Source organism: Malaclemys terrapin, chromosome 20, assembly GCF_027887155.1.
Source record: "Malaclemys terrapin pileata isolate rMalTer1 chromosome 20, rMalTer1.hap1, whole genome shotgun sequence".
NCBI classification, from domain to species: Eukaryota; Metazoa; Chordata; order Testudines; family Emydidae; genus Malaclemys; species Malaclemys terrapin.
The window spans coordinates 4847406-4874157 of record NC_071524.1 but is presented as its reverse complement, the minus strand read 5'-3'; the positions used below and the strand labels follow the sequence as shown (position 1 = coordinate 4874157).

Sequence of the window (26752 nt, the reverse complement as noted above, 5' to 3'; positions counted from 1 at the left end):
CCTTAAAATTGAGTTTCTTTGAGTTTGCTTGCTTCTCCTCTTCTAGGAAAGAAAAAAAAGAGCATTCTGAAGAATGTAAGATTTTCTATATACCCATAAATACATCAGCAAGGGGCACATTTCACCCAGTCACAAAGATAGAGCACGCATGAAAATATGATTAATTATTTCATGCTCCAAGAGCCACTATACGGGAGTATGAAGTTTTACCTGTCTTTTGCTCTTCTATGAACACAAGATTAGGTAAGAGGAGTGTATTTCCATGTATTTCTAGTGAATACAGTCATTCACTGATCTTAAAACTATTGTACATCACAGCTCATATGGCAATCACCTTTCTAGAGAAAGAGGATATGGACTTTCCATTATAAAACTCTACTATTATCAATTCCTCATAATTTAGTGAAATAACCACAGTTGGAGTTGCAAGTGCTCAGTCACTGCCTTTCCTCAAAGGCAATGATTTTGTTTTTCTTCTGCAAAGCTTAAATAAAAACTTTTCTTCCGTTTTTGATAAAAGTATGAATAATGGGTGTGTCTTCATTTTGCTAAGGCTCCCAGTTCCCTTAAAAGGGAGGGCTAGCTCTGTCTGATTGCACCCTGGGTTCAGAATCACACCTGTCTGTCATTGGCAGCAGGGGAATTCTCATTCCCCAGCAGTCCCTAACTCCCTGGCAATTTTGTTATGCCTCATAGGTGTCAGAGGTTCCTTCGGCCCCCCCCTGCTGCAGAGACAGCTTTCTGAGGGAAATGCCAACATTGTATTTCATGTAGCCCCCTTCCCACTCACCTCCCTTGTGGCTTAAGCCTCCTCCCTGCTGCTTGCTGATCGGAGTGGCTTGTCTTCCCTTCTGGCATGCATTGGGTCCTGGGTTCTTTATTTCAGCACCTGGTGCCTCCACCCAAGGTGACTCCTGTCTGTGCTTCTGACACTGGGGTGCTGTCTCTTGGGGAAATGACTAATGCTACTTATCTATTTACAAGGACTATAACCCAGCACATGAACAACACAATACACTAATCCAAGTCCCAACAAATGAAAGGCCACACTCAAAAATAACAGTATAACACAGGGACCTTTACTGGGGACAGGGAACAAAGACTGTAGGGAAGCAACATAAGAACAGCTATACTGTGTCAGACCAACAATCCATCCAGCCCAGTATCCTGTCTTCTGACAGAGGCCGGTGCCTGATGCATCAGAGGGAATGAACAGAACAGGGCAATTTATGTAATAATCCGTTCCCTGTCACCCAGTCCCAGCTTCTGATAGTCAGAGGCTTAGGGTCACCCAGAGCACTGGCTTGCATCCCTGATCATCTTGGTTAATAACCACTGAAGGAGCTATCCTCCATGAACTTATCTCATTCTTCTTTTTTTAACCCTATTATAATTTTGGCTTTCACAACATCCTTTGGCAAAAAGTTGCCCCGTTACACCACCTCTCCCAAGAGCGACCAGCCCTTGTTCCACTGCTTCCTTCCCCTGCTCCTCCCGACCAGCACTTCCTGCCCTCTGCAGAAGAGCTGATCAGTGGCAGACAGGAGGTGATGGGGTGAAGGGGGAGGAGCTGATTGATGGGGTCTGCTGGAGAGTGCAATTTCTGTCTCAGCAAAGCTGTACCCCATTCACTGGAGCTCACACAAGCCCTTCAGTAGGAAAGTCTACGCTAGGCCACAAACCAGAGGGACTGGGGATGATCTTAATTAGGACTTTAGAGGTTATACTAGTTCTGTATTTGGCTCTATTGCTGGAATACTGAGTGCAGTTCCAGTGTCCCCAACTGAAGAAAGAAGTTGTCAAACTGGAGAGGGTTCAGAGAAGAGCACTAGAATGATTAAAGGATTAGATAACATGTGTTATAGTGATAAACTCAAAGAATTCAATCTATTTAGCTTACCAAAGAGAAGGGGTGACTTGATTACACTCTATAAGTATGTAGATAGAGAATAAATATTTGATAATGGGCTCTTTATTCTAGCAAAATCCAATGGCTAGAAATTGAAACTAGGAAAGTCAGACTAGAAATAAGGTGTAAATTTTTAAGAGTGAGAGTGATTAGCCATTTTAACAATTTACCCGGGGTTGTAGTGGATCCTCCATCACTGGAAATTTTTCAGATCAAGATAGTATGTTTTTTTCTAAAGGATCTACACTAATGCAAACATGAATTGTTCGGGGGAAGTTCTCTGGCCCATGTTATAGATGATGAGAAAGTTCTTCCTTCTGGCCTTAGACAGTGGCAGGCATCTCATTGTGTCACTTGCTCCCTCACCAATATTATTCAATAAATACAGCTTTTGTTATTTTAACTATTAGTTACCCTTGTTCTTGGCCATATTATTATAAAAGGTGCCACTGTTATCTTTAAATATATGTTTTTTTTCTTTTTTAAGAGACTTGGAATAGACAATAAGTAAGTCTGTGTCTATTTTCTTCCATGTGCTCTACTACTCTTTTTGATACAGCAGATTACTTGGCTAATTTTGTTAATAACATATATGAGCACTTGCTGGTTCTGAGCAGTGCTGCTTATACATTGTTGAAATTTAAATACACTCACCCACTACTGGTTTGTATTCTCAGGGAGGATGAGGCCCTCTTCTAGCAGTTGAGGTGTGAACACCAAGGGAGGAGAAACTGCTTTTGTAGTTGGCTAGACATTCACAATCTTTGTTTAACCCTGAGCTGATGGTGTCAAATTTGCAAATGAACTGAAGTTCCACAGTTTCCTCCCTGATTGAATTAACCTCGTTATCTGTAGACTGATTCTTTCCTGCATATCTATACCTGCCTCTGCAAATTTCCACTACATGAGTCTGATGAAGTGGGTATTCACCCACGAAAGCTTATGCTCCAATATGTTTTTTACACATAAGTGATATGTAAGGCTTTATCTCATTTTGCAAACAATGGCAGGAGAGCAAGAATGAGTTTGCTTTGATTTCTGAGGTGATCACACAGAGTGGGATTTTATCAGGGAAATATTTAGCAGCCAGCTCTAGATTGTACCTAGCAAATCTTGGTAAATCTTCAACATCTCTGTGGGGTTTCATACAGTGCCCCGAGGGGGAACTCTTGATATTGAAAGGCCGGAGCATCCCCTTGGATGGGAAACTTCTGCTGGAAACTTCAGGGGCCTTTAATTGCATCCCACATCATGAGTAGGAGCAGAATAACTGTTAAAGGTTAAAGATGTGTGGTATTGCCTTGCCTGTGCAATCAGAGGGGTTAGGAAGGGGAACAATGTACATTATCCCCACTTTCCCCACACCGGTCCCTCCAGCATGTGCAGTTGTACGGATCCCAGGACCAGCTAACGGGCATTCTGACATCCTTGTGAAAGGCCACAGCATGGTGGTCAGCCTGAACCCTCCTCTTTCGTGGGGGAGAATAACTTAATGTGTGTGTATGGGGGTGGGGGGGTTAGTTTGGCTGAGGCACACTGGCACATGTAAGAGACACTCAGCAGGAAGAGGAGATCACCAACGTGGCTAATATTTATTCTATTGTAACCCTTCTGCCAGGTGGAGCTGGCAGCAGACAGGGCTGGGTTCAATATCTAGGGGTTCCTTTTCAACAATATAACACAAACTGGCTTGCACCCCCACCCAGTAACCTGGGGAAATGATACCCCAGTGTGCCTCTGAGAGGCAATACTTCCCCATTCTCAAGCAGAGAGTCTGAGTGTAGGAAAGAAACTTTTTTAATGAAAGGAGGGAAGTCACCCAACATTTATTGGGGAAAATGCCACAAGCAGGTTTGATAAAGATAAAACTGTGAGCAGGACACCCATGCCAGAGTGCGTGGGGCAGAGTCTTCTGCCTCCTGTTCTTGAGTTCTACAACCAACAGTTCCTTTTCTGTGCCCCTCTCTGCTCCTTCACAGTACCCCATTCAAAGTGATTGCCCTTGGTGAGGACCCAGGGTTCAGAGGTGCATCTGTGTGAGTTCACCTCCCATCTGGAGAAGAAGGCACCTTGCTTGCTCCTCCATCTGAGCACTTGCTCTGGCTGGCTGCCCCACCAGTCACTGTTACTCCCTACTGCCCTCCCTGCCAGCTGCAGTTTCTCCCCTGCTGGCTGCCCTACCAGTCATTATTCCTCACCCACTTGTCGGTCACCTGTCACCCTGCTGTGACCTCTGCAGGTCAGTCTCTTGAGAGTCATAGAATATCAGGGTTGGAAGGGACCTCAGGAGATCATCTAGTCCAATACCCTGCTCAAAGCTGGACCAATCCCCAATTAAATCATCCAACAGATTTTTACCTCACATCCCTAAATGGCCCCCTCAAGAATTGAACTCACAGCCTTGGGTTTAACAGATCCCTCCCCCTCCACCCAACTCTTAGTGATTGTCAGCTCTTAGTGACTTTTAGCTCTTAGCAGGCTGGGTAGAAATGCTGTCCCACCACAAGTGATTTCAGCTCTTATTTAGCACTTAAAATAACAAAAGACTCCTAATGAAGCCTATTTCGCTCTGTCTTTGAATCGTTTGGAGGAACAGGTAATACCATACTCTGGACCCTTAGGTAGAGTCCACATCTCCTGGCAGGGACATCTGTTCATATCCCATCATTGTTCATACCCCATCAAAAGTCCATCATTGGTTAGGTCCAAAACTGTAACACTTAGAAATACCTCCCGTGTCTGAGGCTACATGGTGGTGATAGTAACGTGTTCTATCTTTCCGTAGGTGCCTTAATCTGTTTATTGCAGTCTATTCCTGAGACCGTCATCCTTTTTCTTGGAAAATGCAAAAGTATGTTAACTTAAATTTCTTTTGTTTAATCTGCATAAGGTGTAAATTTTTAATAGCAAGGGTTATTAACCATTGGAACAATTTACTGAGGGTTGCGGTGGTGTCTCCAGCCCTGACAATTTCTAAATCGAGATTGGATTTTTTTTTTAAACTCTGCTCTAGGTATTATTTGGGGGCATGTGGCCTGTGTTCTAGAGGTGATCAGACTGGATGAATAGACAAGTGTATTCTTTCACATCTTGTTTACATATCGAAAACCTCCTTAAAATTGAGTTTCTTTGAGTTTGCTTGCTTCTCCTCTTCTAGGAAAGAAAAAAAAGAGCATTCTGAAGAATGTAAGATTTTCTATATACCCATAAATACATCAGCAAGGGGCACATTTCACCCAGTCACAAAGATAGAGCACGCATGAAAATATGATTAATTATTTCATGCTCCAAGAGCCACTATACGGGAGTATGAAGTTTTACCTGTCTTTTGCTCTTCTATGAACACAAGATTAGGTAAGAGGAGTGTATTTCCATGTATTTCTAGTGAATACAGTCATTCACTGATCTTAAAACTATTGTACATCACAGCTCATATGGCAATCACCTTTCTAGAGAAAGAGGATATGGACTTTCCATTATAAAACTCTACTATTATCAATTCCTCATAATTTAGTGAAATAACCACAGTTGGAGTTGCAAGTGCTCAGTCACTGCCTTTCCTCAAAGGCAATGATTTTGTTTTTCTTCTGCAAAGCTTAAATAAAAACTTTTCTTCCGTTTTTGATAAAAGTATGAATAATGGGTGTGTCTTCATTTTGCTAAGGCTCCCAGTTCCCTTAAAAGGGAGGGCTAGCTCTGTCTGATTGCACCCTGGGTTCAGAATCACACCTGTCTGTCATTGGCAGCAGGGGAATTCTCATTCCCCAGCAGTCCCTAACTCCCTGGCAATTTTGTTATGCCTCATAGGTGTCAGAGGTTCCTTCGGCCCCCCCCTGCTGCAGAGACAGCTTTCTGAGGGAAATGCCAACATTGTATTTCATGTAGCCCCCTTCCCACTCACCTCCCTTGTGGCTTAAGCCTCCTCCCTGCTGCTTGCTGATCGGAGTGGCTTGTCTTCCCTTCTGGCATGCATTGGGTCCTGGGTTCTTTATTTCAGCACCTGGTGCCTCCACCCAAGGTGACTCCTGTCTGTGCTTCTGACACTGGGGTGCTGTCTCTTGGGGAAATGACTAATGCTACTTATCTATTTACAAGGACTATAACCCAGCACATGAACAACACAATACACTAATCCAAGTCCCAACAAATGAAAGGCCACACTCAAAAATAACAGTATAACACAGGGACCTTTACTGGGGACAGGGAACAAAGACTGTAGGGAAGCAACATAAGAACAGCTATACTGTGTCAGACCAACAATCCATCCAGCCCAGTATCCTGTCTTCTGACAGAGGCCGGTGCCTGATGCATCAGAGGGAATGAACAGAACAGGGCAATTTATGTAATAATCCGTTCCCTGTCACCCAGTCCCAGCTTCTGATAGTCAGAGGCTTAGGGTCACCCAGAGCACTGGCTTGCATCCCTGATCATCTTGGTTAATAACCACTGAAGGAGCTATCCTCCATGAACTTATCTCATTCTTCTTTTTTTAACCCTATTATAATTTTGGCTTTCACAACATCCTTTGGCAAAAAGTTGCCCCGTTACACCACCTCTCCCAAGAGCGACCAGCCCTTGTTCCACTGCTTCCTTCCCCTGCTCCTCCCGACCAGCACTTCCTGCCCTCTGCAGAAGAGCTGATCAGTGGCAGACAGGAGGTGATGGGGTGAAGGGGGAGGAGCTGATTGATGGGGTCTGCTGGAGAGTGCAATTTCTGTCTCAGCAAAGCTGTACCCCATTCACTGGAGCTCACACAAGCCCTTCAGTAGGAAAGTCTACGCTAGGCCACAAACCAGAGGGACTGGGGATGATCTTAATTAGGACTTTAGAGGTTATACTAGTTCTGTATTTGGCTCTATTGCTGGAATACTGAGTGCAGTTCCAGTGTCCCCAACTGAAGAAAGAAGTTGTCAAACTGGAGAGGGTTCAGAGAAGAGCACTAGAATGATTAAAGGATTAGATAACATGTGTTATAGTGATAAACTCAAAGAATTCAATCTATTTAGCTTACCAAAGAGAAGGGGTGACTTGATTACACTCTATAAGTATGTAGATAGAGAATAAATATTTGATAATGGGCTCTTTATTCTAGCAAAATCCAATGGCTAGAAATTGAAACTAGGAAAGTCAGACTAGAAATAAGGTGTAAATTTTTAAGAGTGAGAGTGATTAGCCATTTTAACAATTTACCCGGGGTTGTAGTGGATCCTCCATCACTGGAAATTTTTCAGATCAAGATAGTATGTTTTTTTCTAAAGGATCTACACTAATGCAAACATGAATTGTTCGGGGGAAGTTCTCTGGCCCATGTTATAGATGATGAGAAAGTTCTTCCTTCTGGCCTTAGACAGTGGCAGGCATCTCATTGTGTCACTTGCTCCCTCACCAATATTATTCAATAAATACAGCTTTTGTTATTTTAACTATTAGTTACCCTTGTTCTTGGCCATATTATTATCAAAGGTGCCACTGTTATCTTTAAATATATGTTTTTTTTCTTTTTTAAGAGACTTGGAATAGACAATAAGTAAGTCTGTGTCTATTTTCTTCCATGTGCTCTACTACTCTTTTTGATACAGCAGATTACTTGGCTAATTTTGTTAATAACATATATGAGCACTTGCTGGTTCTGAGCAGTGCTGCTTATACATTGTTGAAATTTAAATACACTCACCCACTACTGGTTTGTATTCTCAGGGAGGATGAGGCCCTCTTCTAGCAGTTGAGGTGTGAACACCAAGGGAGGAGAAACTGCTTTTGTAGTTGGCTAGACATTCACAATCTTTGTTTAACCCTGAGCTGATGGTGTCAAATTTGCAAATGAACTGAAGTTCCACAGTTTCCTCCCTGATTGAATTAACCTCGTTATCTGTAGACTGATTCTTTCCTGCATATCTATACCTGCCTCTGCAAATTTCCACTACATGAGTCTGATGAAGTGGGTATTCACCCACGAAAGCTTATGCTCCAATATGTTTTTTACACATAAGTGATATGTAAGGCTTTATCTCATTTTGCAAACAATGGCAGGAGAGCAAGAATGAGTTTGCTTTGATTTCTGAGGTGATCACACAGAGTGGGATTTTATCAGGGAAATATTTAGCAGCCAGCTCTAGATTGTACCTAGCAAATCTTGGTAAATCTTCAACATCTCTGTGGGGTTTCATACAGTGCCCCGAGGGGGAACTCTTGATATTGAAAGGCCGGAGCATCCCCTTGGATGGGAAACTTCTGCTGGAAACTTCAGGGGCCTTTAATTGCATCCCACATCATGAGTAGGAGCAGAATAACTGTTAAAGGTTAAAGATGTGTGGTATTGCCTTGCCTGTGCAATCAGAGGGGTTAGGAAGGGGAACAATGTACATTATCCCCACTTTCCCCACACCGGTCCCTCCAGCATGTGCAGTTGTACGGATCCCAGGACCAGCTAACGGGCATTCTGACATCCTTGTGAAAGGCCACAGCATGGTGGTCAGCCTGAACCCTCCTCTTTCGTGGGGGAGAATAACTTAATGTGTGTGTATGGGGGTGGGGGGGTTAGTTTGGCTGAGGCACACTGGCACATGTAAGAGACACTCAGCAGGAAGAGGAGATCACCAACGTGGCTAATATTTATTCTATTGTAACCCTTCTGCCAGGTGGAGCTGGCAGCAGACAGGGCTGGGTTCAATATCTAGGGGTTCCTTTTCAACAATATAACACAAACTGGCTTGCACCACCACCCAGTAACCTGGGGAAATGATACCCCAGTGTGCCTCTGAGAGGCAATACTTCCCCATTCTCAAGCAGAGAGTCTGAGTGTAGGAAAGAAACTTTTTTAATGAAAGGAGGGAAGTCACCCAACATTTATTGGGGAAAATGCCACAAGCAGGTTTGATAAAGATAAAACTGTGAGCAGGACACCCATGCCAGAGTGCGTGGGGCAGAGTCTTCTGCCTCCTGTTCTTGAGTTCTACAACCAACAGTTCCTTTTCTGTGCCCCTCTCTGCTCCTTCACAGTACCCCATTCAAAGTGATTGCCCTTGGTGAGGACCCAGGGTTCAGAGGTGCATCTGTGTGAGTTCACCTCCCATCTGGAGAAGAAGGCACCTTGCTTGCTCCTCCATCTGAGCACTTGCTCTGGCTGGCTGCCCCACCAGTCACTGTTACTCCCTACTGCCCTCCCTGCCAGCTGCAGTTTCTCCCCTGCTGGCTGCCCTACCAGTCATTATTCCTCACCCACTTGTCGGTCACCTGTCACCCTGCTGTGACCTCTGCAGGTCAGTCTCTTGAGAGTCATAGAATATCAGGGTTGGAAGGGACCTCAGGAGATCATCTAGTCCAATACCCTGCTCAAAGCTGGACCAATCCCCAATTAAATCATCCAACAGATTTTTACCTCACATCCCTAAATGGCCCCCTCAAGAATTGAACTCACAGCCTTGGGTTTAACAGATCCCTCCCCCTCCACCCAACTCTTAGTGATTGTCAGCTCTTAGTGACTTTTAGCTCTTAGCAGGCTGGGTAGAAATGCTGTCCCACCACAAGTGATTTCAGCTCTTATTTAGCACTTAAAATAACAAAAGACTCCTAATGAAGCCTATTTCGCTCTGTCTTTGAATCGTTTGGAGGAACAGGTAATACCATACTCTGGACCCTTAGGTAGAGTCCACATCTCCTGGCAGGGACATCTGTTCATATCCCATCATTGTTCATACCCCATCAAAAGTCCATCATTGGTTAGGTCCAAAACTGTAACACTTAGAAATACCTCCCGTGTCTGAGGCTACATGGTGGTGATAGTAACGTGTTCTATCTTTCCGTAGGTGCCTTAATCTGTTTATTGCAGTCTATTCCTGAGACCGTCATCCTTTTTCTTGGAAAATGCAAAAGTATGTTAACTTAAATTTCTTTTGTTTAATCTGCATAAGGTGTAAATTTTTAATAGCAAGGGTTATTAACCATTGGAACAATTTACTGAGGGTTGCGGTGGTGTCTCCAGCCCTGACAATTTCTAAATCGAGATTGGATTTTTTTTTTAAACTCTGCTCTAGGTATTATTTGGGGGCATGTGGCCTGTGTTCTAGAGGTGATCAGACTGGATGAATAGACAAGTGTATTCTTTCACATCTTGTTTACATATCGAAAACCTCCTTAAAATTGAGTTTCTTTGAGTTTGCTTGCTTCTCCTCTTCTAGGAAAGAAAAAAAAGAGCATTCTGAAGAATGTAAGATTTTCTATATACCCATAAATACATCAGCAAGGGGCACATTTCACCCAGTCACAAAGATAGAGCACGCATGAAAATATGATTAATTATTTCATGCGCCAAGAGCCACTATACGGGAGTATGAAGTTTTACCTGTCTTTTGCTCTTCTATGAACACAAGATTAGGTAAGAGGAGTGTATTTCCATGTATTTCTAGTGAATACAGTCATTCACTGATCTTAAAACTATTGTACATCACAGCTCATATGGCAATCACCTTTCTAGAGAAAGAGGATATGGACTTTCCATTATAAAACTCTACTATTATCAATTCCTCATAATTTAGTGAAATAACCACAGTTGGAGTTGCAAGTGCTCAGTCACTGCCTTTCCTCAAAGGCAATGATTTTGTTTTTCTTCTGCAAAGCTTAAATAAAAACTTTTCTTCCGTTTTTGATAAAAGTATGAATAATGGGTGTGTCTTCATTTTGCTAAGGCTCCCAGTTCCCTTAAAAGGGAGGGCTAGCTCTGTCTGATTGCACCCTGGGTTCAGAATCACACCTGTCTGTCATTGGCAGCAGGGGAATTCTCATTCCCCAGCAGTCCCTAACTCCCTGGCAATTTTGTTATGCCTCATAGGTGTCAGAGGTTCCTTCGGCCCCCCCCTGCTGCAGAGACAGCTTTCTGAGGGAAATGCCAACATTGTATTTCATGTAGCCCCCTTCCCACTCACCTCCCTTGTGGCTTAAGCCTCCTCCCTGCTGCTTGCTGATCGGAGTGGCTTGTCTTCCCTTCTGGCATGCATTGGGTCCTGGGTTCTTTATTTCAGCACCTGGTGCCTCCACCCAAGGTGACTCCTGTCTGTGCTTCTGACACTGGGGTGCTGTCTCTTGGGGAAATGACTAATGCTACTTATCTATTTACAAGGACTATAACCCAGCACATGAACAACACAATACACTAATCCAAGTCCCAACAAATGAAAGGCCACACTCAAAAATAACAGTATAACACAGGGACCTTTACTGGGGACAGGGAACAAAGACTGTAGGGAAGCAACATAAGAACAGCTATACTGTGTCAGACCAACAATCCATCCAGCCCAGTATCCTGTCTTCTGACAGAGGCCGGTGCCTGATGCATCAGAGGGAATGAACAGAACAGGGCAATTTATGTAATAATCCGTTCCCTGTCACCCAGTCCCAGCTTCTGATAGTCAGAGGCTTAGGGTCACCCAGAGCACTGGCTTGCATCCCTGATCATCTTGGTTAATAACCACTGAAGGAGCTATCCTCCATGAACTTATCTCATTCTTCTTTTTTTAACCCTATTATAATTTTGGCTTTCACAACATCCTTTGGCAAAAAGTTGCCCCGTTACACCACCTCTCCCAAGAGCGACCAGCCCTTGTTCCACTGCTTCCTTCCCCTGCTCCTCCCGACCAGCACTTCCTGCCCTCTGCAGAAGAGCTGATCAGTGGCAGACAGGAGGTGATGGGGTGAAGGGGGAGGAGCTGATTGATGGGGTCTGCTGGAGAGTGCAATTTCTGTCTCAGCAAAGCTGTACCCCATTCACTGGAGCTCACACAAGCCCTTCAGTAGGAAAGTCTACGCTAGGCCACAAACCAGAGGGACTGGGGATGATCTTAATTAGGACTTTAGAGGTTATACTAGTTCTGTATTTGGCTCTATTGCTGGAATACTGAGTGCAGTTCCAGTGTCCCCAACTGAAGAAAGAAGTTGTCAAACTGGAGAGGGTTCAGAGAAGAGCACTAGAATGATTAAAGGATTAGATAACATGTGTTATAGTGATAAACTCAAAGAATTCAATCTATTTAGCTTACCAAAGAGAAGGGGTGACTTGATTACACTCTATAAGTATGTAGATAGAGAATAAATATTTGATAATGGGCTCTTTATTCTAGCAAAATCCAATGGCTAGAAATTGAAACTAGGAAAGTCAGACTAGAAATAAGGTGTAAATTTTTAAGAGTGAGAGTGATTAGCCATTTTAACAATTTACCCGGGGTTGTAGTGGATCCTCCATCACTGGAAATTTTTCAGATCAAGATAGTATGTTTTTTTCTAAAGGATCTACACTAATGCAAACATGAATTGTTCGGGGGAAGTTCTCTGGCCCATGTTATAGATGATGAGAAAGTTCTTCCTTCTGGCCTTAGACAGTGGCAGGCATCTCATTGTGTCACTTGCTCCCTCACCAATATTATTCAATAAATACAGCTTTTGTTATTTTAACTATTAGTTACCCTTGTTCTTGGCCATATTATTATAAAAGGTGCCACTGTTATCTTTAAATATATGTTTTTTTTCTTTTTTAAGAGACTTGGAATAGACAATAAGTAAGTCTGTGTCTATTTTCTTCCATGTGCTCTACTACTCTTTTTGATACAGCAGATTACTTGGCTAATTTTGTTAATAACATATATGAGCACTTGCTGGTTCTGAGCAGTGCTGCTTATACATTGTTGAAATTTAAATACACTCACCCACTACTGGTTTGTATTCTCAGGGAGGATGAGGCCCTCTTCTAGCAGTTGAGGTGTGAACACCAAGGGAGGAGAAACTGCTTTTGTAGTTGGCTAGACATTCACAATCTTTGTTTAACCCTGAGCTGATGGTGTCAAATTTGCAAATGAACTGAAGTTCCACAGTTTCCTCCCTGATTGAATTAACCTCGTTATCTGTAGACTGATTCTTTCCTGCATATCTATACCTGCCTCTGCAAATTTCCACTACATGAGTCTGATGAAGTGGGTATTCACCCACGAAAGCTTATGCTCCAATATGTTTTTTACACATAAGTGATATGTAAGGCTTTATCTCATTTTGCAAACAATGGCAGGAGAGCAAGAATGAGTTTGCTTTGATTTCTGAGGTGATCACACAGAGTGGGATTTTATCAGGGAAATATTTAGCAGCCAGCTCTAGATTGTACCTAGCAAATCTTGGTAAATCTTCAACATCTCTGTGGGGTTTCATACAGTGCCCCGAGGGGGAACTCTTGATATTGAAAGGCCGGAGCATCCCCTTGGATGGGAAACTTCTGCTGGAAACTTCAGGGGCCTTTAATTGCATCCCACATCATGAGTAGGAGCAGAATAACTGTTAAAGGTTAAAGATGTGTGGTATTGCCTTGCCTGTGCAATCAGAGGGGTTAGGAAGGGGAACAATGTACATTATCCCCACTTTCCCCACACCGGTCCCTCCAGCATGTGCAGTTGTACGGATCCCAGGACCAGCTAACGGGCATTCTGACATCCTTGTGAAAGGCCACAGCATGGTGGTCAGCCTGAACCCTCCTCTTTCGTGGGGGAGAATAACTTAATGTGTGTGTATGGGGGTGGGGGGGTTAGTTTGGCTGAGGCACACTGGCACATGTAAGAGACACTCAGCAGGAAGAGGAGATCACCAACGTGGCTAATATTTATTCTATTGTAACCCTTCTGCCAGGTGGAGCTGGCAGCAGACAGGGCTGGGTTCAATATCTAGGGGTTCCTTTTCAACAATATAACACAAACTGGCTTGCACCCCCACCCAGTAACCTGGGGAAATGATACCCCAGTGTGCCTCTGAGAGGCAATACTTCCCCATTCTCAAGCAGAGAGTCTGAGTGTAGGAAAGAAACTTTTTTAATGAAAGGAGGGAAGTCACCCAACATTTATTGGGGAAAATGCCACAAGCAGGTTTGATAAAGATAAAACTGTGAGCAGGACACCCATGCCAGAGTGCGTGGGGCAGAGTCTTCTGCCTCCTGTTCTTGAGTTCTACAACCAACAGTTCCTTTTCTGTGCCCCTCTCTGCTCCTTCACAGTACCCCATTCAAAGTGATTGCCCTTGGTGAGGACCCAGGGTTCAGAGGTGCATCTGTGTGAGTTCACCTCCCATCTGGAGAAGAAGGCACCTTGCTTGCTCCTCCATCTGAGCACTTGCTCTGGCTGGCTGCCCCACCAGTCACTGTTACTCCCTACTGCCCTCCCTGCCAGCTGCAGTTTCTCCCCTGCTGGCTGCCCTACCAGTCATTATTCCTCACCCACTTGTCAGTCACCTGTCACCCTGCTGTGACCTCTGCAGGTCAGTCTCTTGAGAGTCATAGAATATCAGGGTTGGAAGGGACCTCAGGAGATCATCTAGTCCAATACCCTGCTCAAAGCTGGACCAATCCCCAATTAAATCATCCAACAGATTTTTACCTCACATCCCTAAATGGCCCCCTCAAGAATTGAACTCACAGCCTTGGGTTTAACAGATCCCTCCCCCTCCACCCAACTCTTAGTGATTGTCAGCTCTTAGTGACTTTTAGCTCTTAGCAGGCTGGGTAGAAATGCTGTCCCACCACAAGTGATTTCAGCTCTTATTTAGCACTTAAAATAACAAAAGACTCCTAATGAAGCCTATTTCGCTCTGTCTTTGAATCGTTTGGAGGAACAGGTAATACCATACTCTGGACCCTTAGGTAGAGTCCACATCTCCTGGCAGGGACATCTGTTCATATCCCATCATTGTTCATACCCCATCAAAAGTCCATCATTGGTTAGGTCCAAAACTGTAACACTTAGAAATACCTCCCGTGTCTGAGGCTACATGGTGGTGATAGTAACGTGTTCTATCTTTCCGTAGGTGCCTTAATCTGTTTATTGCAGTCTATTCCTGAGACCGTCATCCTTTTTCTTGGAAAATGCAAAAGTATGTTAACTTAAATTTCTTTTGTTTAATCTGCATAAGGTGTAAATTTTTAATAGCAAGGGTTATTAACCATTGGAACAATTTACTGAGGGTTGCGGTGGTGTCTCCAGCCCTGACAATTTCTAAATCGAGATTGGATTTTTTTTTTAAACTCTGCTCTAGGTATTATTTGGGGGCATGTGGCCTGTGTTCTAGAGGTGATCAGACTGGATGAATAGACAAGTGTATTCTTTCACATCTTGTTTACATATCGAAAACCTCCTTAAAATTGAGTTTCTTTGAGTTTGCTTGCTTCTCCTCTTCTAGGAAAGAAAAAAAAGAGCATTCTGAAGAATGTAAGATTTTCTATATACCCATAAATACATCAGCAAGGGGCACATTTCACCCAGTCACAAAGATAGAGCACGCATGAAAATATGATTAATTATTTCATGCTCCAAGAGCCACTATACGGGAGTATGAAGTTTTACCTGTCTTTTGCTCTTCTATGAACACAAGATTAGGTAAGAGGAGTGTATTTCCATGTATTTCTAGTGAATACAGTCATTCACTGATCTTAAAACTATTGTACATCACAGCTCATATGGCAATCACCTTTCTAGAGAAAGAGGATATGGACTTTCCATTATAAAACTCTACTATTATCAATTCCTCATAATTTAGTGAAATAACCACAGTTGGAGTTGCAAGTGCTCAGTCACTGCCTTTCCTCAAAGGCAATGATTTTGTTTTTCTTCTGCAAAGCTTAAATAAAAACTTTTCTTCCGTTTTTGATAAAAGTATGAATAATGGGTGTGTCTTCATTTTGCTAAGGCTCCCAGTTCCCTTAAAAGGGAGGGCTAGCTCTGTCTGATTGCACCCTGGGTTCAGAATCACACCTGTCTGTCATTGGCAGCAGGGGAATTCTCATTCCCCAGCAGTCCCTAACTCCCTGGCAATTTTGTTATGCCTCATAGGTGTCAGAGGTTCCTTCGGCCCCCCCCTGCTGCAGAGACAGCTTTCTGAGGGAAATGCCAACATTGTATTTCATGTAGCCCCCTTCCCACTCACCTCCCTTGTGGCTTAAGCCTCCTCCCTGCTGCTTGCTGATCGGAGTGGCTTGTCTTCCCTTCTGGCATGCATTGGGTCCTGGGTTCTTTATTTCAGCACCTGGTGCCTCCACCCAAGGTGACTCCTGTCTGTGCTTCTGACACTGGGGTGCTGTCTCTTGGGGAAATGACTAATGCTACTTATCTATTTACAAGGACTATAACCCAGCACATGAACAACACAATACACTAATCCAAGTCCCAACAAATGAAAGGCCACACTCAAAAATAACAGTATAACACAGGGACCTTTACTGGGGACAGGGAACAAAGACTGTAGGGAAGCAACATAAGAACAGCTATACTGTGTCAGACCAACAATCCATCCAGCCCAGTATCCTGTCTTCTGACAGAGGCCGGTGCCTGATGCATCAGAGGGAATGAACAGAACAGGGCAATTTATGTAATAATCCGTTCCCTGTCACCCAGTCCCAGCTTCTGATAGTCAGAGGCTTAGGGTCACCCAGAGCACTGGCTTGCATCCCTGATCATCTTGGTTAATAACCACTGAAGGAGCTATCCTCCATGAACTTATCTCATTCTTCTTTTTTTAACCCTATTATAATTTTGGCTTTCACAACATCCTTTGGCAAAAAGTTGCCCCGTTACACCACCTCTCCCAAGAGCGACCAGCCCTTGTTCCACTGCTTCCTTCCCCTGCTCCTCCCGACCAGCACTTCCTGCCCTCTGCAGAAGAGCTGATCAGTGGCAGACAGGAGGTGATGGGGTGAAGGGGGAGGAGCTGATTGATGGGGTCTGCTGGAGAGTGCAATTTCTGTCTCAGCAAAGCTGTACCCCATTCACTGGAGCTCACACAAGCCCTTCAGTAGGAAAGTCTACGCTAGGCCACAAACCAGAGGGACTGGGGATGATCTTAATTAGGACTTTAGAGGTTATACTAGTTCTGTATTTGGCTCTATTGCTGGAATACTGAGTGCAGTTCCAGTGTCCCCAACTGAAGAAAGAAGTTGTCAAACTGGAGAGGGTTCAGAGAAGAGCACTAGAATGATTAAAGGATTAGATAACATGTGTTATAGTGATAAACTCAAAGAATTCAATCTATTTAGCTTACCAAAGAGAAGGGGTGACTTGATTACACTCTATAAGTATGTAGATAGAGAATAAATATTTGATAATGGGCTCTTTATTCTAGCAAAATCCAATGGCTAGAAATTGAAACTAGGAAAGTCAGACTAGAAATAAGGTGTAAATTTTTAAGAGTGAGAGTGATTAGCCATTTTAACAATTTACCCGGGGTTGTAGTGGATCCTCCATCACTGGAAATTTTTCAGATCAAGATAGTATGTTTTTTTCTAAAGGATCTACACTAATGCAAACATGAATTGTTCGGGGGAAGTTCTCTGGCCCATGTTATAGATGATGAGAAAGTTCTTCCTTCTGGCCTTAGACAGTGGCAGGCATCTCATTGTGTCACTTGCTCCCTCACCAATATTATTCAATAAATACAGCTTTTGTTATTTTAACTATTAGTTACCCTTGTTCTTGGCCATATTATTATAAAAGGTGCCACTGTTATCTTTAAATATATGTTTTTTTTCTTTTTTAAGAGACTTGGAATAGACAATAAGTAAGTCTGTGTCTATTTTCTTCCATGTGCTCTACTACTCTTTTTGATACAGCAGATTACTTGGCTAATTTTGTTAATAACATATATGAGCACTTGCTGGTTCTGAGCAGTGCTGCTTATACATTGTTGAAATTTAAATACACTCACCCACTACTGGTTTGTATTCTCAGGGAGGATGAGGCCCTCTTCTAGCAGTTGAGGTGTGAACACCAAGGGAGGAGAAACTGCTTTTGTAGTTGGCTAGACATTCACAATCTTTGTTTAACCCTGAGCTGATGGTGTCAAATTTGCAAATGAACTGAAGTTCCACAGTTTCCTCCCTGATTGAATTAACCTCGTTATCTGTAGACTGATTCTTTCCTGCATATCTATACCTGCCTCTGCAAATTTCCACTACATGAGTCTGATGAAGTGGGTATTCACCCACGAAAGCTTATGCTCCAATATGTTTTTTACACATAAGTGATATGTAAGGCTTTAAGTATGTAGATAGAGAATAAATATTTGATAATGGGCTCTTTATTCTAGCAAAATCCAATGGCTAGAAATTGAAACTAGGAAAGTCAGACTAGAAATAAGGTGTAAATTTTTAAGAGTGAGAGTGATTAGCCATTTTAACAATTTACCCGGGGTTGTAGTGGATCCTCCATCACTGGAAATTTTTCAAATCAAAATTGTATGTTTTTGTCTAAAGGATCTGCACTAACACAAAAATGAATTGTTTGGGGGAAGTTCTCTCGCCCATGTTAGAGATGATGAGAGTGCTTCCTTCCCGCCTTAGACAGTATGATGTTCATTGTGTCACTTGCTCCCTCACAGACATTCTGCAATGAATACAGCTTTTTATATTTTAACTATTAGTTACCTTTGTTCTTGGCCATATTATTATAAAAGGTGCCACTTTTATTTTTAAATATATGTTTTTTCTTTTTTAAGTGTCTTGGAATAGACAATAAGTAAGTCTGTGTCTATTTTCTTCCATGTGCTCTACTCCTCTTTTTGAAAGAGCAGATTACTTGGCTAATTTTGTCAATAACATATATGAGCACTTGAGGGTTCTGTGCAGTGCTGCTTATACATTGTTGAAAATTAAATAGACTCACCCACTACTGGTTTGTATCTTCCAAGAACCATAACACTCTTGCAGAGACACACCATGAAAGGCAATGTACACATTGAAAGGACTCTTCATTGAAATAAGCAAATGGAATGCCGCACATGATGTAAATGGTGTTACTGCTCCTTTCATAGCAGATCCCATATTAGAAGAGGAGCGTAGTGTGTCATATTCACCTTTTGCTAAATAGTTGTGGCCATGGAGCTGTTTCTTAAATTTATTAAAGCGATAATATAATCTTCTCTATCTACTACGTAGCCGGAGAGGAATAGGGTAGCCCACAGATTGAATAGCTAGCTCATTATGCATGGTCAATATTTATGCTAATCAACAAAGAAAGGATTTCATTCACCTTCTTCAATTCATAAGTCAATGGACATACACTGAGCTGTTTTCTTCTCCTCCCCTTTTTTCTTTTGCAGAGGAACTCCAGAAGCAAATGGGTGAGTTTGCCTACTTTATTCAATTCTTACAGTCGACTGACCAAACTTTGTGTGCCCTGTATGGTTTCCTACTATTTCAACTGCAGAAGGGACACTATCATTACACGCCCCATGCATCTGGAAAGTAGAGCATCTGTGTAGATTACTTTGGAATTGTAGTATGTCATCGAGCTGAGACTTCATCAGCGCTTTGCAAAGAAAGTCAGAGGGGTAGGAGTTCAAGGACAGTTAGGCATGTGAGAAAAAACATCCACACGCTACAGGAACTGAACATATCCATTGAATGAAAAAGCTCTGGATGGGGAGTTTGGCAGGACTGAGTTGCTAGTGCTGTGCCTGACCTTGTAGTAGCTGAGGTCATGCAGACACCCACTCTGTACATGGGGCAGAATGGAGGGAGAATTGTCCTCTCCAAATACCTTCCCCAAACTGGGAACCCATATCCTGTGCAGAGCACCCAGTGTAGGCTCTTTGACTGTCCCCCTGCAAAGGAAGTGCTGATAGTCACACAGGATCATTTGCTAGAGCAGGAAATATAACCTATATATTCTGTCTTCCTGTCCATGTATTCACTATGAGAGCAAGGCGTTGGCAGAAACTGTCCATGGGAATGTGTCTATTTCATGTAAAAAAAAAAGGGTTTGGATGAAGAAAAGAACAAGAAAGAAGCAAAAGCATCTCAGTAGAGTCAATAGTTTCTATTTCCTCCATATTGAAAAGCAACATTTCGATTTTTCACTTCAAAATAAAGGAGACATTGTTAAGGTTTGATTCAGTTACCCAATCATGTGGGGGCACCGTAGGCACATGCACCAATTTTTGATTTCCTCTGGAGTGCTTGACCACCTCTCTGCACCAGGCCCTGTCCCTACTAAACCCCTTCCCTCAAGGCCCCACCCCTGCCCCACCTCTTCCTGCTCCCATTCTGCCTCTTCCTGCCCTGTTCCACCCCCTATGCGAAGAGAGCCCCACCTTCGTTCTGCCTCAGCTCCTCCTCCGCATCACCTCCTGCCCTCTGAAGAAGATCTGATCAGTGGCGGGCATGAGGCGCTGGGGTGGAGGGGGAGGAGCTGAGTGGCGGGGTCTGCTGGTGAGTGCTGAGTACCCACTCTTTTCTTCCATGGGTGCTCCAGCCCTAGAGCACCGATGAAGTTGGCCCCATGGAGCTGTTGAGAGGAAAGAAATGTTCATTAATCCAATTTTCAGAAAAAAAGACAAATAGGTGATATTTGAGCCTGTATCTCATTTTGCAAACAATGGCAGGACGGCAAGAATGAGTTTGCTTTGATATCTAAGGTGATCACACAGAGGGGAATTTTATCAGGGAAATATTTAGCAGGTAGCTCTAGATTGCACCCATGAAATCATGGTAAGTCTTCAACATCTCTGTGGGCTTTCATACATTGCCCCGTGGGCGAACACTTGATAGGCCAGAGCATCCCCTTGGATTGGAAACTTCTGCTGGAAACTTCAGGGGCCTTTAATTGCATCCCGCACCAATGGGGGGTTCTCCCTTCACACGGCAGAATGCAGAGCATGCCGGAACAACCACAAAGCCTAAGAGTCTGACAAATGCCAGGTCTCATGCTCAGAGGTCTTGTGCCTTTCTGCCAGAAGAGTTTCCTTGATGCCCCTGTCAGCAGGGTGCTGTCCCCCTGCATGCCTGAGATCTCCAGGAAGAGCTGTTAACCCCTTTATATACAATCCCACCTACCGTTCCCCAGGGTGATATCATTCAAGCACCCACTCACCATTCCTGACTGGGCCAGTCAGACATACATTGTCTGTGATCTGAACAGGTGCAATTTCTTTCTCAGGATGGCAGTACCGTTTTCCTTGAAGCTCACAAAACCCCTTCACTAGGAATGGGTTCATAGAAACATAGATTATCAGGGTTGGAAGGGACCTCAGGAGGTCATCTAGTCCAACCCCCTGCTCAAAGCAGGACCAATCCCCAGACAGATTCTTGCCCAGATCCCTAAATGGCCCTCTCAAGGATTGAACTGACAACCCTGGGTTTAGCAAGCCAATGTTCAAACCACTGAGCTATTCCCCCCCCCCCCCCACTAGGTTGGGTAGGCAATAGGCCAGAGGGCATTGGGATGATCTCAAGTAGGACTCTGAAGGTTATATTAGCTGTGTCTTTGACTCTGCCATTGGAATACTGTGTCCAGTTCTCATGTCCCCAGTTGATGAAGGAAGGTAATTAATAGGAGATGGTTCAGAGAAGAATCAGGGAAATAATTAAAAGATTAGAAAACATATTTTGTTTTGATAGACTCCAGGAACTCAATCTATTTTTCTAAACAAAGAAAAGGGGTGACTTGATCACACTCTATAATTAAGTACATCAGGAACAAATATTTGACATCAAACTAAATTTTTGGCGCTATATCCTCTTCTTTCCAATTGAACCAACCAATCCACCTTCCCTCGTTCTTCTCTAAACCTCATGGGAGAAAACCGGATTAAATAGTATATACTCTGGACATCAGAAATGCACTAGCGTTCTATCTTGAGAGAACTGAGTCCTGCAGATAGTCACCAAGACTTTTTATTTCAACTTTAGAAGGATCTAAAGGTTTCACCATTTTCAAGCAGTGACTGTGTAAATGGATTTCTGGATGCATCCACCTTTGGTACAATAGGAGGATATACAACTCCCACCAGGTATCCCAACCAACTCAACCAGGTCATTATCAATGTAGCCTTTCTCTTATCAATCAAGGACATATGTAAAGTGGTCACCTGGGCATCTGCAAACACATTTACAAAAAATTAGGTGAGAGATCAAAGCTCAAGATTGGACGCATTGATAGACTTACTGTATTAATGTCAATTACTCACGCAACTCCAAAGCGTCTTCCATCCACCGTGGGACACTGCTTGCCAATCACCTGAAGTGGAGCACCCACAGGGACACTCCTCTAAGAAGAGAAGATTACTCACTCTGTGTAGTAACTGAGGCCGTTCAAGATGGTGACTCAGTGGGTGCTCCACTACCTACCCTTCTCCCCTTTCCTTCTTAGTTCAATTTATGAACCAGGTGGTAGAGAAGGAACTGAGGAGGGGTTGATTGTGCGGCATTAGATAGACACTGACAAAGGCTTGAGACAGAGAGATTGGCAGTCTGGTTTGTCAGAGGGAGAGACCTAGACATTCCCCATCTTTGTCTGTATCCAGGCCTCCTGAACCTAGAGAAGGACCTTTCGAGGAGCAGGAAGAGAGACTAGAGGACGAACATTCACCTCCAACAAACTTCTCATCGTCTTCACCGGACCACGCAGTGATACCAACCCCAACATCTGCTAATGCCACAGGGACTTCTTATTATCACATCCCACACCAAACTCTCTGGTGGTCAATGAGGTGAATGAAAGGGTGAGACAACATTACTCCAAAATGACCCCCAGTGATAAAGACTGGAAGAGGCTAGATCTCTCAACGGCAACTCTATAATTCAGAATTTCCTATTATGAGGCTTTGTCAGTAGCAACGTCCGTGGTCATGAGATGGAGTTCATGGCTGCACCTGTTGGGATTCCTGAAGGAAGTGTAGGACGCAGTAGAGGATCTGCCATTCAAAAGCTCCAAACTATTTGCCAGATGGTTTGATGAATTCCTCCATTCCCTAAAAGATTTAAAAGCAACATTGAGATCACTCAGCATTTATACACAACACGGAAGAAAAAATCGGGTAGATATCATCCTACCCCAAGCTCTTGACCTCTGGCTTTCCTTCTAGCTTAATGACACTATGACCTGCCATGGAGATAACAGAGACCTCCTTCTAAATGCAGAGAGCCCCCTCCACTATCATCTACATCTCACCCACCTACCTCAAACTGCAGTTATAAGAACTTGGTCGAGTCCCCGAGACACCTCCACCTAGACCACGTGCTGCCACCATCAGAAACTATCCATCAGTTTGCTGACCATATGACCCCATTCTGCCCAACATGGTGGAATATCACCTCAGACAAGTGGGTGTTGGAATTTATCAGCAATGGATACCCGATTCCATATCTATCCCTCCTGCCTATCCCTCCACCCATCCCTCTTCAGGGCCCTTTCTCACAAACACCTTTTAGGCCCTCTCCTGGCTCCCTGGTCTGGAGTCTTGGGGAGGTCCCAGCTGGCTCTAGGTAGCTGCCCCTGGGTTGGTTTTCTTCCCCTTGATTGCTGGTCTCTGCAGGGCTGGCACTCCCCAGTCGCACACTAAACCCCACTTGCTGGCAAGTTAAAGAAGTATGGGCTGGATGAATGGACTATAAGGTGGATAGAAAATTGGCTAGATCGTTAGGCTCAATGGGTAGTGATCAATGGCTGCATGTCTAGTTGGCAGCCGGTTTTAAGCAGAGTGCTCCAAGGGTCGGTCCTGGGGCTGGTTTTGTTCAATATCTTCATTAATGATCTGGAGGATGGCATGAACTGCACTCTCAGCAAGTTTGCAGATGACGCTAAACTGGGAGGAGTGGTAGATACGCTGGAGGGTAGGGATAGGATACAGAGGGACCTAGACAAATTAGAGGATTGGGCCAAAAGAAACCTGATGAGGTTCAACAAGGACAAGTGCAGAGTCCTGCACTTAGGATGGAAGAATCCCATGCACTCTTACAGACTAGGGAGCGAATGACTAGGCAGCAGTCATTCGCTGAAAATGAAAGAAATGTTCAGTGATAATGACTGAAACTTTCATTGTGTAAGGGCCAGGCAGGAAGGTAGCTGCCTGTTAAACATTAAAGATGTGTGGTATTGTCCTGTCTGTGCAATCAGAGGGGGTAGGGAGGGGAGCAATGTGCATTATCCCCACTACTCCCACACTAGTCTCTCCAGCATTTGCAGTTGTATGGATCCCAGTACCAGCTAAAGGGCTTTGTTACATCTCGGTGAAGGGTGACAGCACTGTAGTCAACTGAACCCTCCTCTTTTGTGGGGGAGAAAACCTTAGTGTGGAGGGGTTTAGTTTGGCTGAGGCTCACCGGACCATGTAAGAGACACTCAGCAGGAAGAGGAGATCACCAACATAGCTAATATTTATTCTATTATAACCCTTCTGCCAGGCGGAGACGGCAGCAGTCAGGGCTGGGTTCAATATCTAGAGGTTTCATTTCAACAATACAACACAAAACTGGCTTGAGCCTGCACCCAGTAACCTGGGAAAATTACACCCTGGGGTGCCTCTGAGAGGCAATACTTCCCCATTCTCAAGCACAGAGTCTGAGTGTAGGAAAGAAACTTTTAATGAAAGGAGGGAAGTCACCCAACATTAATTCGGGAAAATGCCACAAGGTGGTTTGATAAAGATAAAACTGTGAGTAGGACACGCACCCCAGAGTGCGTGGGGCAGAGTCTTCTGCCTCCTGTTCTTGAGTTCTACAACCAAAACTTCCTTTTCTGTGCCCCTCTCTGCTCCTTAACCATACCCCACTCACAGTGATTGCCCTTGGTGAGAACCCAGGGTTCAGAGGTGCATTTGTGTGAGTTCACTTCCCATCCGGAGAAGAAGGCACCTTGCTTGCTCCTCCATCTGAGCACTTGCTCTGGCTGGCTGCCCCACCAGTCGCTGTTACTCCCTACTGCCCTCCCTGCCAGCCGCGGTTTCTCCCCTGCTGGCCGCCCTACCAGTCGTTATTCCTCCCCCACTTGTTCCACTCACCTGTCACCTTCTGCCTCCTGCCTCTCTGCTGTGACCTCTGCAGGTCAGTCTCTTGAGAGTCCACTCTTAGTGACTTTTAGATCTTAGCAGGCTGGGCAGTAATGCTGTCCCACCACAGGTGATTTCAGCTCTTATTGAGCACTTAAAATAACAAAATACTCTTAATGGAGCCTATTTAGCTCTGTCTTTGAACAGTGGGGAGGAACAGGTTAAGCCAGACTGGGGGCCCTTTGGTAGAAGTCACACCACCTGTCAGGGACATCTGTTCATATCCCATCATTGTTCATACCCCATCAAAAGTCCATCATTGTTTAGGTCCAAAACTGTAACACTTAGAAATACCTCCCATGTTTGAGGCTACATGGTGGTGATAGTAACATGTTCTGTCTTTCCATAGGTGCCTTAATCTGTTTATTGCTGTGTATTGATGTGATCGTCATCCTTTTTCTAGTAAAATGCAAAAGTAAGTTAACTTAATTTTCTTTTGTTTAATTTGCATAAGGTGTACATTTTTAATATGAAGGGTGATTAACCATTGAAGCAATTTACCATGTCTTGTGGTGGTGTCTCCAACCCTGGCAATTTCTAAATCAAGATTGGATGTGTTTTTTAAAAAAACCTTTGCTCTAGGTATTATTTTGGGGCAGTTCTCTGGCCTGTGTTCTAGAGGTGATCAGACTAGATGATCACAATGGTCCCTTTTGGTCTTGGAATGAATGAAAAAACTGTCATATTGCAAGTGAATGAGGTTAATTTTGCTTGAAAGAAACACTGGAGAAGCTGACTGACAGCAGCAGAGAGAACACAATGTTGGTCAAATTTACTGATAGCAAAAGTACTGGATCCAAATATTTGTCCACATGAACCTCACTGAAGGTGGCTAATTTATGATGTTCAAGATGTTTAAAATACAATTAGTGAATTTTAATATCCCCTAGCAATGAGTTCCACGGGTTGACTGTGAGTTTTGTGAAAAGTACTTCCTTTTGTTTGTTTGTTTGTTTATTTTTTTAAAACCTATTAATTTAATCCAGTAACCCCAAATTCTTGTGTTATGCAAATGGGTAAATTATATTTCCCTTTTCTCTTCCTCCACAGCATTCATGATTTCATAGATCTCTGTCATATTCCCCCTTTATCATCGCTTTTCCAAGGTGAACAGTCCTAGTCTTTTAAATCTCTTCTCATATGGGAGCGCTTCCATACCCTTAATCATTTTTTTTGCCCTTCTCTGTACTTTTCCCAATTCTAACATATATATATTTTTTTAGATGGGGTGTCCAGGACTGCACACGGTATTCAAGTTGTGGGCGCACCATGGATTTATATGGTGGCATGATATTATTTTCTGTCTTATTATCTATCTCTTTCCGAATGGTTCCTAACATTCTGTTAGCGTTTTTTACTGCTGATGCACATTGAGCAGATGGTTTCTGAGAACTCTCTACACTTTTGAGACTTTTACATGACTTACACCTGAATAAGACTTATGGATTTGGCCAAATATGAATTGAGGATGCTCAGTACTTCACAGAAGTAGGCAGTGACACACAAAGCTATCGACATAAGCTACCTATCTAATCTATCCTCCATGATCTATATAGATAGATAGATAGATAGATCCCCATTATATTTTTGGCCTTCACAACATCGTTTATCAACAAGTTGCCCCTACTATACACCTCCCCCCAAGGACGCATCCCTGCCCCGCCTCTTCCCGTTCTCACTCTGCATCTACGAAGAATACCCCGCCCTCGTTCCACACATTCCTTTCCCAGCTCCTCACCAGCAGCACCTCCTGCCATCTGCAGAAGAGCTGATCAGTGGTGGGCAGGAGGTACTGTGGTGGAGGAGGAGGAGCTGATTGGAGGGGCCTGCTGCTGACTGCATTTCTATCTCAGCAAAGCTGGACCCCTTTCACTGGAGCTCATACAAGCTCTTCAGTAGGAAAGTGTTCACTGGGGCCCAGGGAATAATGATGATCTAAATGATCTAAATGAGGAGGACTATAGAGGATATATTAGGTCTGTATTTGGTTCTCTTTCTGGAAAACTTTGT

At 43.7% G+C, this 26752-nt stretch overlaps 1 long non-coding RNA gene across 1 annotated transcript in view; it reads left to right on the top strand.

The window, feature by feature from the left end:
* The window catches only part of LOC128826409 (uncharacterized), a 51724-nt gene extending 26567 nt beyond the window's left edge, over positions 1–25157 (top strand). Inside the window, exons 2-3 of the long non-coding RNA XR_008442840.1 lie at positions 19016–19036; positions 25092–25157. This is a non-coding gene — a long non-coding RNA (uncharacterized LOC128826409). The remainder of the gene's footprint in view (positions 1–19015; positions 19037–25091) is intronic.
* Positions 25158–26752: the final 1595 nt, after the last annotated feature.